The sequence below is a fragment of the Mixophyes fleayi genome, chromosome 5 (assembly GCF_038048845.1).
Source record: "Mixophyes fleayi isolate aMixFle1 chromosome 5, aMixFle1.hap1, whole genome shotgun sequence".
Lineage (NCBI taxonomy): Eukaryota > Metazoa > Chordata > Amphibia > Anura > Limnodynastidae > Mixophyes > Mixophyes fleayi.
In genome coordinates, this window is record NC_134406.1 from 30611495 (window position 1) to 30624357 (window position 12863).

Sequence of the window (12863 nt, forward strand, 5' to 3'; positions counted from 1 at the left end):
GCAAGCAGGGGGGGTTTCTGGGTCTCCAGAAACCACTCCCCCCCACTAAAGAAGTGCCCCTACATAGCGGCACTGCACTATACAGCAGCCACGACGCTGTCAAAGAAGCGTCCGCCGCGGCTGCTGTATAGTACAGTGCTGCTGAAACAGAGCTGCTCTCTCGCTTTTTTTTTTTTTTGGGGGGGTGAGGGGAAACCCCCCCTTGAAAATCCTGTGTGCGCCCCTGGCCATATCACACAATATATCTTGTGCCAATGTTGACATGACTTCTGCTCATGATCCAGTCATCTACCAACTGATCTGGCAGGCCACTGTGTGATCTGGGTGATTGGCCGAGCAGAAATCTGCAATTTGCCCACTGGGAATGGATTCTGACATGTGATGCCTGGGGTGAGAAGTGGGATTGTCCTGAGTGTGAACAATATAAGATATTGTATGACTGTCAAAAGAATTCAGGTGCGTGGTCAAAAGCACTGCACATTATCTAAAATTTAGTTTTAATTAAACAAAAATATATTTTTAATATTTAAAACAGTCAATAAGGGTCTTTTACAAAAGTGCAAAACTGGGGGCGCACAAACGTGTTTTGTGACATTACATGCTTACATCACTTCAATGCTCCTGTTTACAAGGGGGGCTGTATGGATGTGCAGAGCAAATTGGTGTGTCTGCAGGGATGCAACGTTTTTGCATCTTCCTTTTGGTGGAGCTGGGTGGACCAGGATGAATTTCTTTTTACATGGCCTGAGACGTGGTGGAAACCAGGCTTCAGTCTCAACTGTCAATGGGACCCATTTTGCGCCTTCCAGGGCTAATTTAAATGAAAAAGTACCTTTCTAGGCTCATTTCTGCCAATGTAAAAAACACCAACATTTGAACACACAAAGGTGACAGGTAGTATAGACAGTCCTGATATCCCGTTACTCTACATTGAGACTAAAGCCAGCAGTATTTAGGAGAACAGCTGAAACAATGAAATTAATGGGAGGATAGCAGTAGGCTGGATTTGAATCTATGTTTTTATTCTTCGCACCATACCCATGTAATCTGGACCCACAAACCCATAAAGGATCATGTAGTGCTTTTTCAGGGGGGCAGCTGGTGTGATCCTTTAAATGCGCAAGGTGAACAATAAGACTCATTTGCTCAATATGAAAAACGCCGTTTGGAAACAAGCTTTTTTAACTTACGTAAAGGATGCCTCCAGATTGTCTTCCTATAGGAGATCAGAACTATAAATGACTACAAATGAATTAAACTGTGGGTCTTTCCAGAGATTACCAGCAGACATTGTTCCTGATATTTATATATTCATATTGTTTTAATATACTGCAACATTTGCATGTAAGAGAATGTCATGTGGTTTTGTTTGTATTTGCAGAGCATTCGTATGGAGGTTAAACAATGGATATTTCATGTATAAACTCTATTATACATATTGCAAGAGATGGATTCCTGATGTTAATAATACAGCATAAACCTTCTTGTGAAGAAAATATCAAACGTTCCCAGCTAGCTTAACAAAGAATAACGGATTAAACCTGAAGCTAGAAATTGTGAATTGCACATTTATTTGTCTTGGTGTCTGAATCAGTACTAGGTAGACTGATTTACATATCAGACTCCTTGCATCCATAAATACATAGAGTTCTATATATAGTATAGTATCAAGTCTACAGTACACAGTCTTAGGTTGGATAGCAAATCCTTCTCGGCATGCAAATAACATATTCGAATGTGAGGTGTGAACTGTACACAGAACATGTTTGTTTTATCATGTTTAATGCAAAAACTAACATTAGACAGTTTTATTCTACAATTAAAATGTAGCCAGAATCACAAGTAAACCATCATATTAACTTAGAATATAGCTTTTATTTGAATAATAAAATGGCAATAAACATCAAAATGAAATTATTTAAAATACCTAAAATGTCTCATGGGAACTGTACGTTTTAATTTATGCAGTTCTCCTGTTTTATTAATCTTTTCAATTCAAATAGTTGATTGTGCTTAGTTCAAATTGACTAAAATGTTTAAGCGTGACTGGTTTTTATTCTAGAATGAGCAGCATTTAAACAGCTGAAATTGCAGACTCATAAACCTATGTTTTATGTAAGCCATGTACTGTATCTCTGTAGTTTTGCGTTTGCTCTATATCCCAAGGCAGAATGTATTTTTAATATCTTGTAAAATAAACAGCAAAACTTCAATATTTATTCCTGGTTAATAAGTATCCAGAGATTCTTTACATTTAACAAGCTAACCTTATGTTTTAATTAATTTATGTTTTTACAATAATACTCCTTGTAGTCAATCACTATATTGCTTTCTATATTTTTTTTCCTAATTTTTTAACAATTTCCTTTTACGTTACACTTTCTGGCTTTTGACTTTATTACATAGTTTCCAACCATCTCTAATTTCCAGAGATAATTCCGGGTTTTAAAGATTTGTCTGAAAAGGTTTAACCCTGGAAATATCATTACTTTTGTGTTGACAAACTGCATTCTACAATTTTTTATTTGATATATTGAATGCAATTTTCAATCTCTTCTTGTTCCCTGGGCTTTGCAACTAAATATTTGTTGAGGCATAATTTTTTAAATGCAAAAATATTTTATTTTCATTAAGTTCAGTGATTTTATCATGAAGGAGATAGTAAGGCACCTAGATATACCCAGGGCCTGATTGTGGGTACAGGGCGCCCTAGGCTAATACGCTCATAGTGCTCACATGCCTTCCATGCCAAGCTAATAGGTGGTAGGCAAAAAAAAACTTGTCCATAATTTAAAATCTGCCGTCCTTCACCCTTCCCCCACTCCACCAATGTTTATGTATCTATGTTTTCAAAACTCAGCTTTCAAGGGTCACAGCAATCTTTGTCACTGTATATCATAATGAGAAAAGAACGAGCGCTACCGAGGATGAAGATGCGGAGGGGGGATGCCATGCCTGCGCCAGTCTCCATCCTTGTCTCTCCAACTTGCTTATCATCAAGCGCCCACCCGAGGATGTCTCATTGTCTTCAGCCTTTACCATGGGAATACATCAAGATTGAAACCTTACTACATATTTCTTTCAAGTTTTATTTTTACTTTGGAGATCAATTATTCTCTTATTTTTCTTATTTTATTAAAATTAATTTCAGCTTATGCCTCTCCCTGTCACAATTTTGCACTCCCCCCCCCCCTCCAAAAGCCTTGCATATTAGGTTGCAGCCTAGTCAACGTATGGAATAATCAGGCCCTGGGGCCACCTAGCCCAGTGGTGGTCGACACGCGGCTCGCAGACCTTCAACTGCGACTCACAGCAGACTGCTCCCGATCAGACGTGTTTTCTGCTTTGAAGTATATCAGATTGAACATCGTTGACCTAGCCAGGTCAGTGGCAAAGTGTCCTTGAAAATGATTTAAAAATGTTGGCAACTATGCTAATATTTTGTGTTATTTTTATATGTTTTGTCAACAATGCTGGTTCTACAATTCCATCACAAGATGCAGTACAAAACACTCAGCCGTTATGAAGAAATGAGATGAAAAATGTTCTATCAAGTTTGAAAGCCCTTTTATTTCAACTACAAATATAATTTTCACTATAAGCAGAGAAATACTGACCTAAACATTATGCTTTTGTAAAACTCATTGACTACCTGAATTCAACAGCATTTTGGACGTTTTGCAATCTGGGTTCCGCACACCTCGTTTGAACAAACCGGTCCTGAGCAGAGTGGCTGATAGCTGTCAGACTGATAAAAAAAAATATGCAAAGGTCATTTTTGTATCCTACTTGATGTCACAACTGCTTCTAATATGGTTGAACAAAGTCTTCTCGTTAAAACTGTTCACTCTCTGGACATCGGAGATAAAGTCACTGTATTGATCTCTTCTTTTCTATCCGAATACTCACCATCATTCTCTGTGTAATAGATATAGATAGTCTCCTAGGAAATGAGTGTACAAGGGGAAGAATGAGGAATCGGAAGGAAGTCCCATATTGGTAAATAAATGAATAGAAATTATTGGGCTGGACAACAGTGAAGCATGGTGGAGGTTCCTTGCAAGTCTGGGTCTGCATTTCAGCAAATAGAGTTGGGGATTTGGTCAGGATTAATGGTGTCCTCAATGCTGATAATTTCAGACTGGTACTTATCCATCATGCAATACCATCAGGGAGGCGTCTGGTTGGCTCCAAATTTATTCTGCAGCAGGACTAGGGCCCTAAACATACAGCTAATGTCATTAAGAACTATCTTCATAGTAAAGAAGAACAAGGAGTCCTGGAAGTGATGATATGGCCCCCAGAAAGTCCTGATCTCAACATCATCGAGTCTGTTTGAGATTACATGAAAGACAGAAGGATTTGAGGATGCCTGCATCCGCAGAAGATCTGTGGTTAGTTCTCCAAGATGTTTGGAACAACCTCCCTGCCGAGTTCCTTCAAAAACTGTGTGCAAGTGTATCTAGAAGAATTGATGTTGTTTTGAAGGCAAAGGGTGGTCACACCAAATATTGATTTGATTTAGATTTCTCTTCTGTTCATTCACTTTGCATTTTGTTAATTGATAAAAAATAAACTATCCACATTTCTATTTTTGAAAGCATACTTACTTTGCAGTATTTTTTCCACACCTTCCTAAAACATTTGCACAGTATTTTATATACATACATACTTGAAAAATCACAGATCTTTTTAATAATCTAACACTCTTACAAAGTTTAATGGTTTTATTAGACTCTTTTTGAAATGTGTGGCATTTTATGAAAAGGTGACATTCTACTGGAAACCATTTTCATGATATCTGGATGTCATTATTAAACAGGACCAGTATTTTGTTTTAATGTCACACAATGATTATTAAATGTGAAATAAGATAAATCATAAAGCCTCTCTGACTGTCCGTAATCATTTACTTAACCCCTATATTTATTTCTATACTCTACCCACTATTAGGATATTTTCCATGTGAGTGTTTCAGTGTTGCTAAATCAGACTAGGGGGTAAATGTATCAACCTGAGAGTTTTCCAGCGGGTGTGAAAAGTGGAGATGTTGCCTATAGCAACCAATCAGATTCTAGCTAGCATTTTATAGAATGTACTAAATAAATGATAGCTAGAATCTGACTGGTGTTTCAAACCCGCCGGAAAACTCTCAGCTTGATACCTTTACCCCTTGGAACAGCTATGATCACCTGCTGCACAAAAACTAGGGACTTGCCAGCCATTGCTGAACTGCAATTCCCAGCATGCCCTGCCCACCATTGCATGTTGTTCTTGTACATCTGCAGCAGCTGGATAGACACAGAGATAAACCAGTGTTATTGGTCTGTAATAGAACACAGGTAGAGCAAAAGCAAAAATGTGTTTTATGCCATCAGAGCCTTTCCATTTATCATTTGTTCAAAGTAATTAGCGATTCAAGGATTTCCATTGGTTTATGGAATAAACAGGGTATTACTTTTTAACTGATGCATTATGGAACATTGCTATCCATTCTATATGTCTCATTTGTGAACTTGCTACTATATACAATACATCAAACAGCTGCCAGACATTAATTCATATACAGTCAAAAGGGGGCATTTAGAAAAAGGTTTGTAGGCCAATCAATCCAATCAGATATTTGTTTTCTTTTTCTAGACGGCAGTAGAAAAATTACTCCAATTTATCAGATCTGTAAAAAAGGATTATTAATAGTAGTCTTATAATCTATAGTTTTCTAGTATAGCAAAGAAAATGTATATAGGACCAATATATATCAATAATGCCCTTCTTAAACTGATGTTTGAACATAAAACAAACGGTAAAAATGTTCCTTTAAATAACAGTAGTTAATTACCAGATATTTTATTTTGCATAGTGCTATATAAGTGACCAATAGTGGGTTTAATTGTACTAGAGGTGTAATCAGATGTGAGTGGGGTTCCCTTATCATGTTCCACAATGGTACCAGCCTTCTGCTGCCTTCATACATTGTTTAACTTCCTACACTTAAACCTTGATTACTGATTATGACTGTGAGTTCATGTTAATTATCATCATGCAACCACATCGAAGAATAAAATAATACCGATGTTTAGCTCAATAAATTTCCAACATCACACAGATGTCTCACTCAGAAAGTAATGTTTTTTAGGATCTCTCCCTCCATAGGTCAGAACATCTTATTTGGTGTGATGAAATCAATAGATCTAGATTTACTGTTTCATCCACCTTGGCAAATGTCGTCAGTATATACAAGCTAACAATAACGGAGTGGATGGTTCTAAGATTGCTGCCTTAAAGGAGTCTATTGGCTTATTCTTTGTGCATCTATGTATGAATCTGACACTGTGCACAAAGCAGATTAAGCAAAACACGCCTTTACACATCTAAACAGTCCAGCTTTAAAAGATGCAGCATCACAATCCACACACTCACATCATCCCAGACATTAATTACACGTATTGTGCTCAGACTATATACCTATAGATGATGGCTCTTATACACTCAGAAGCTGCTGCGTTCTAGAATAAGGTACAGTCTGAGTACAACAAGAAAAGACAAAACAAATACTGGCAGATTTATATCAAGATCAGTGTTTTCCTATATTCACAAAATGCTAATGATACTAGCAAATAAAATGTGATATTTTGGCCTACGTCCCTTAGATTGTAAGCTCTCTGCGCAGAGCTTTCATTCCTATTGTCTGATGTTTGTGTACATTTTAAAATCATTTAATTGTAATAATACCCTGTATGTATTAATTCCTCTGTGCTGCGTTGTGGATTTTGCTGGCGCTTTATTAATAAATCCTAATATTTACGCTAACAATTGTTCAGTAAATGAGGAAGAGAGTGCAATCATCTCTTCTTTGATTAATATGAAGCCGTTCTGTTTCTCAGAAGACACAGCTTGATGCATTGTAGTCCTTGACCGGCCTAGGGCCACAAGAAATCCCTATCATTTTTCAAGAGACACAAAAGACAGGGACACTTTTTAATGAAAACAATTGCATTAAAAAGGTAAGATTTCTGACTGTCCACTCTCTACCAGAGAGACACTTACAAATTTAAAATGAACAGTTGCCTGCTCAATCAAGACAAATTATTGTTAATTAGCAATCATTCTGGTAATAGGTTTAAGATAATTAAAAAATCATAATCATTTTAAATCTTAGAATCCATTCTTTGACTATAGAGTTAAATGAGAGGAAGATAAATTCTACCATTTACTATTACGTTGACAAGTAGAAAATCAGTTTTCCAGTCTAGTAGTATAATAGGAAAATAATCGCTCGATTTGCTATTTTAACTCATAAGGTCTGCAGGAGCCCTTCAGCACATGTTAATCTAATCAGATCTAGGCCTGTTCCATCACCGGGATAAGAAGGCACAGGGAGATGAGAGGAAAAGGCAGAATTCAATTGTTTAAGCCCATAAAACACTAATTAAATGTGCATTTTGATTCAATATAGCATATTTCTTATAGCAACGTCATATGCACTTATGTGTTAAGGTACGCAATCTTTTTCATATTTTCTACACTTTTTAACAGTAAATTATTTTGTTTTTAAAAGATACATCGATTATCAGCAAGTTAATTCTAAGAAGAACAGTATGGGCCTGATGCTGAGTTTGGAGCAATGCAAAGAAAAGGAGCAAATTTGCACTTTGGCAAAACCATATTGCATTAGAGGGGAGGTAAATTTAAAAATGTAGGGACAGATTTATAGTTGGGATAGGGCATGTCATAGATCAACTTTAATTTCAGTGTAAAAATAAAGCTATCAAGTATTTGTGGACTGCATGAAAAAAACATTTCCTAGGGTGCAAAAAAAAGGAAATCAATTTGTACAACCTTGATTTGTAACATGGTTTGTCCAGGAGCAAATTTACTCCTTTTTTTGCTTTGCTCCTAACCCAGCATCAGGCCCTAAGTCTCCACATTCTGAGAACACAGCTTCCTGTTTTAACTAGAATAAATCATGCAAATGTTCTGGGAATTTCATTCTGCCAGAAATTGCAACAAAGTTACAATTTATATAATTGGAACAGCCCTGTTTTTCTATAACAAACATGTGTAGCTAAACCTACTGTCTTATTCTGCATTAGACATATACTATTTGTGCCTAATAGTTAAAAGTACATGTTTAGTAGCTTTTACCTATGCAAAGCAATTAAATTATAAAAAAAAACTCTATTATTTTCTTTGAAAAACAAAACATGTCTGAAATGATTAGAGTATTAAAAACAGACAAAAGTATTTTGATCTAAATATACTATATGACCGTAAATATGACAACAATAATCAAATGTTCTTTGTCATAGAAAAATATGTTGCTCATTATTATATATATTCTCTGATATAAGAGGATGGTAAATGTGACGATACTGAATGTAATATAATTTGATACATGTGTAAATGAACGCAGGAACATTCTACAGACTTTCAAGCCTAGGCATCCGTCCACAAATGTACTAATTTATTAGCAAGGGAATCTTTATCTTTAATATTAATTTGATTATTATTAATAAATCAAATTCCCTATTTCACTTCATTTTTTTTAATTAGCAATGTTGAGCATATTAAACAGTGTACATGACAAAAATTCAAACACTGTAACATGATGGTAAGAAACAACCACTATGGGTGCAGCGAGAAATATTTGGTTTTTCTGGGGAAGAATTCCAGGTAGGCAGATTTTTTACATTCACACTAAATATCTGCAATTCTAGATAAGGATGATGTAAATCCATTAAATATCCAATCTTTTGTGCAAAGATTCTGCTGAGAACTGAACCGAATCTGAACCCTAAGTCGTATATCAAAATGAGAGCATAAGGGGCCTTCGTGATAAAAGCTTAACTGTTATTTTAGCTCATGTAAGTGATAATCGCATCTAGCATTTAGCACACTTTACAAAACTGAAGTATTATAATTATTTATCTTACTTAGCATGTGTATCAATTATTTACACGCATTATAGATGTTTCTTAAGATGTAGTTGTTTGTTTGTTTTTTGGGGGGATTGTTTCAATCTGCTTAATGCATACTTAAGTAATATGCAATTGCTTTTTGGGGAAAAACAGCAGATCATTTGTCAATCATGTGCAGTGCAAATATTAGATTATTAATCATTTGTCTTACGTATATTGTGTTGTGAAATTATTAATTTACTGATATACCAAGTGGCGGCAAGTTACAGTATGTCGTGTTGATTATGTATTAAAAAGCAGTGTCACAATCCAGTTTTGTTTTTAAACATCTAGCATCCAGCTTAAACTATTTCTTACATCCTGAATTTGACTAGCAACATTGCATAGCATGCATATAACATACCAATGGGTTTATAATTGGTAAATGCACATAGTGAGGTACAGTATATACGAGTCCTGCCCTAGTATTGTGTACAACTTATAGTGGATGAAAAAAAAGGTTCATCTCCACCTACTGGTCATAAGCAGGGATTAATTTGTGCTGGGGCACAGACCAACGTAGTTCTAGCACTTCATCTGGTCCCAAAGTCTTAATATGTTAATATGTATGCTTAAAGATCAGTTGTACTGTGCTCCCAGCACATGTCATAATTATTTGGGTTCTGCCTCTTTTATTATCTACAAATTAACTGTTGTCATAATTGTTGCCGCATAACAAAAACAATACTTTTTTTTTTAGCAATTTTTGGACAATATTTCTTCACTGGTAAAGATTTCCAGCATCTGTCATTCTTGTTATAAGGTTTATTTTCCAATAAATGGACACTAAACCTAGACATAATTTTCTTGTGTGCCCACAGTGTTTTCTATTTTTACTTTGGAATTTGTCTGTGCAAATTCCGTATTATTTACCATGCTGTGTCTGATTTCACCCTAAGTCCGAATACTTGAAGAGAATAAACTAGGGCCAAGATATAGTTATTTTATTAGGTAGGCCGTACAATCTGAAGAATTTCTAACTCCTTTGTTCTGACAATTCCTTAGTGTCCATTTAAAGTACACACCTTTTTATTCAGTAATATTTACTGGAGCAACTTACACAAAGTACGACTCTACTGAGTTCAATTGTCAAAGTTATAAGTTCCCAAAACTCAAACAGGCCAGGAAAAATATATAATGATCCACAGGCAAGGAAAAATATATGACACAATAATAAATAAATTTGGTGGGGCCACGTCCTGTGTCCATGCAATAATCTGAGTGTCACAGACAGGGTATCCTGAAATTGGCCATCGTTGCCCAGAATGGGAAAATCATGGTGATACAATGATTAGTTTTTCTGCCTTGGTCTTTGGTTCTATTTTAACCAAGGTGCAATCTGCATGGAGTTTGTATGTTCTCCCCACGTTTGAGTGGGTTTCCTTAAGTAGCTCTTGTTTCCTTTAATTGACCTTGATGTATCTCTATTTGTGTGTCCGTGGTAAAGAAATTAGATAGTAATGGTCACTGTGGCAGAGATTAATGTTCCTGAATAAAGTTTGCTGATTGCTGAGCATTGTGTACAGAGTTCTGGATAATGTAAGCCCTCTATGAATAAAGGAACTATTGATGGTATAGAGTAATTATAAAAACAACTAGTCCAATTATGTCTGGAATGACGAGGGCATCTTAATGAGGAGAGGATCTTGTTTATTGGGGCAGGGAAAATACTTTTCTCACCTTAATCTGAAAGAATTACAACAGGTTTATCCTGCCTTCTCCAGCACCCACTGGTTGCTACATACTATTAGGCATCCAATGCTGTGTGCCCAGGAAGATCACCAACTCACTGTAATCACTAAATCCTAGAGTAATCCTGTCTCTTACACTTCAGGGGGAAACACTTTTACACAGACTTGTAAACCATTACACAATAGGCATTTTCTTAACGATTTGTCTTATTCAGCAGTAGACCATAAACTACCTAGGTACCATACAGGCAGCAATTTCTGACAGATATTACCTTATAGGTTATTTTCAATGTGAATTGCTGTATGAAAATAATTACAGGTGCCTATTACTGTGACCAAATTCACATACTATATGTAGCTGAAACCTTGAATACTCCATATACACTTTAAAACACAATATAGACCTGTCTATAGAATAGTTTATAAGATAAGATGAGAAAATAAAGTACATTTTTTACATGTGTTCCAATGTATCAAAAACCATTTGCCAGCAGTAATTTGAGTAATTATTCATCTGATATTAGCAGCATATTTTGTTAAGGTTATGTCAGTATATTGTTTAATTTCAGGCCTCTTTCTGAGCATTTTGACATCCCAGCATTCTAGTATAAAAACAGAACCTAGGTTCATAACACTTAAACTAGTTTTAGAAACAATTTTATAGAAATTTACTGAAACATACTGACTTTTACTCACATTGTATGAAATGAATTTAAGAGGTATAATTGGCTTACATACTGAAATAATAGGTTAAAGATCAAAGTATAGATGTGATCATGGTTTGTGTCATATTTTTTTTTAATTTCCATTATGTTATTTTTACGGACAGACACAGAACTAACACTATTTGCTCACCAGTACATTTACTGACAGTTGTCAACTATCAAAAGAGCTTTATTTTCTTTCTCTGTTCTCTCCTACTCCTATGTCACAATACATTATATTCTAGAATTAGCATAATTAACATTTATACTGTGATAATACTCCGTAGGTTAGTTTTATTATTGATGTCAAGAAACAATCGTAAAGCAGTGTCACATTAACTATTAATATTACTGTTACTAATACTTTATAATAAGAAGCAATATACTGTTGATTATAGTGAAAATCTTGGAACATTGGAGTTCCTTGTATAAAATGACTTCAATCACTCAGCCTCAGGCCCTGTGTTTTAGTAGAGCTATCCAAATAGTTGGTGATGTTTTATAACTTTATAATCAGTGGTAGGTGATACATTAGCCATTACATGTTATTTTACTGTTAATTTAGGAGTAAATAAACCCACATTAAAGATATGGTATAATGCGCTCCTTACTGTAAATTATATGAATATTAGTAGTCACTAAAGTGTTCTTCGACCGTATCAAATATTTTTAAACAGGTTAGAGAAATATGAAGTGACTTCATATCTATGCAATAATTTACAATAAGGGCTGAATTATTCCTTATAATACACAAGTTTTCCTAATGAGCACTGGAGTCACTTCAAAACTCACCAATTATAGGCAATTACCTCAGAACTCCCTATTTATACAAATATTGTTACAGCAGTTTATATATACCTTACCATCACTTGTGTATTATAGAAGATATTATTTTATAGATGTCCCTACTTCTTCCTTCACCACATTAAAATATCTCATTAGTTTGCTGCTTGATGTGATAATCTTCTTATGAATCACAGATATGCAGTCAAGTGATATCTTATTTTTTTTTTTAAATATAAAAGCACTAAAAATAACTATAGCAAAGGCTTGCTATGTATTCCCCAGTCTTCCTACCGTGGAGTTTATAGTGTAGAGTATTTGATAATTATGTAGTTACATTAACCTAATGGTAGTTTAGCAAACTACTATCAGGGAATTATGATATTGCTGTGCTTCTAAACTTTGACAATAATCACACAAACCTTTCCTAAATTGGGTGGCTATCGATAAAGACAAAACAATACAAGAGTCCCAATACCATACCTAACAAAATCGCCATAATATGGTGTATGAATAGACATGTATCCTAGTGGAGTGGAGATTTCTGCTGTACACAAGGTGCATTTATAACATTAATTTCTCCATAAGTTTTGGGGGGGGTTTTTCTAATCACCTCATTCTTATTTGTAAAGTCATCAAACCTATTACACGGCATTCGTCCTCTTTTCAGAGCTAATTAATCTTATGACATCGAAGCTATGGGCTATTTGCGAGTGCATGACTTGTCA